Below are 1,657 nucleotides of genomic sequence, written 5' to 3'. Positions count from 1 at the left end.
CCAGGATTGTTTTTTGTCATCCCATGGGTCTCATTAGAAAGCAAAGCAGCAGACTGCAGAGGTCTGCAGACCAAGTTCTATAAAATCTGGTTCCGACAGAGACATGCTGCCTGAGATAAATCCTTTACTTAGTTTAAAAACTGCAGTGGATGGAGATAGTGGAGGAAGCTGCATGAAGTTATAACAAATGGTCAATGCCATCCATCACTGAAGGTGTGAAAATGTGGTCACCCAGTGACAGGTATTAACGTGAGTTCTATGAAATGCTGCAGGTCTCAGGATGATTCCTGAGCAGTGGCCTTTTGGGTCAAACTTCTATCAGTCTGGGACTTCACAGTTGGAGGGCTTCCTCTAGTAGCTGAAAGTCTGGAAATCCACACCTTCAACTTCCCTACACAGAGCCCTGCGCTGGAGGAACTGTGTACAGGTTTACCATATCTCACCTTTTCAGAAAGAGGACACACCTTCTCAGGGGTGTCAGCAAACTGCTGCTTAAGGTCTATGGACTCCACAGACCAGCTCTAGGATCAGAGCTGGGGATGGCTGATGGGGGGCAGAAATTCCTATCTGTCCTGATCTCTCTGGCATTTCGAAGTTTGGGGCTCGTGTAGATGTAGCCTCTGTGGGCAAGGAGCTGCCCTTTCCTCTGGACTTCGCTGCAGGGAGCAGAAGCCCATGGGTGGGGGCCTTGCTGTAGACCCGCTGGGGCCATGCAAAGCAAAGCAGCAGGGCTGAACCACCATGGGGAAACTCAGCAGCCCCAGCTCCTGGCAGGTTTGTGGAGGTGCCACAGCCCCACTGGAAGACAGCTGGGTTGTGGACCAGTGACGGCCTCCCAAACAGCAGGGATCCTGGAAGCTGGTTAGCCCTAGGACATCCCCAAGGAAGGTGCTTACCTTGCCAGTGAGTGGCAATGCAATGCAGCCTCCCCAGAAGCCGCTTCTCCCCACAGCTGCACTGCAAACACACTGCTAGCTGGAGGGGCTGAGTTCCCAGCCTGAACCTGCCCTCACCAGATCCTACTTCCCTAAAAATAAGGCGGGGGAACCCTCCTATCATCTCCTGCCATTGCTCCGCTCCCTTTCTGTCCTTGCTCCCTCCCAACTCAAGGGCACTTCTGGCTGAGGAAGATGCAGTTGGGAAAAGCTCTGCACTGCACACAGAGTTTGCAGGAACAGAGCAAAACCCTGGACAGTTTTAGACGTTTCAAAAACCTGGCTGGACAGAGAGTTAATGGCTAAAAAAAAAAAAAAAAAAAGAGGACACGTCCAGGAAAAAACAGACATGGTAACCCTAACTATGTGCACTCATGAAAGGACAGATGTATGTATACGTAGGCCTGGAGTAGTTGCCTCTAACATGCAGGAGGTCCAGATGCCCTCACATGGCTGCTCTTTCCGCTATCAGGTTCCAGCTGGCATAAAGCCCATTCATCCCACAGTGGGGAACTTAAAAGCCTTCCCCATTTGGCTTTATACCACCTGAACAGCCAGCTGAGAGTCTGGAAATGCTGCCCCTCTCAAGAGCTACAGCTGACAAAGAGCCCTCTCTCAAAGCTGCATCAATCCCCAAGCAGTTGGGTCACTGCTTAGGCCATCGGGGATGAAGAGTTCTCTCGTCACACCCCTCTACATGGACCCACCCTGGAGGAATTCTC

Source organism: Carettochelys insculpta, chromosome 7 (assembly GCF_033958435.1).
Source record: "Carettochelys insculpta isolate YL-2023 chromosome 7, ASM3395843v1, whole genome shotgun sequence".
NCBI classification, from domain to species: Eukaryota; Metazoa; Chordata; order Testudines; family Carettochelyidae; genus Carettochelys; species Carettochelys insculpta.
Note: the sequence above shows the minus strand (reverse complement) of the source record.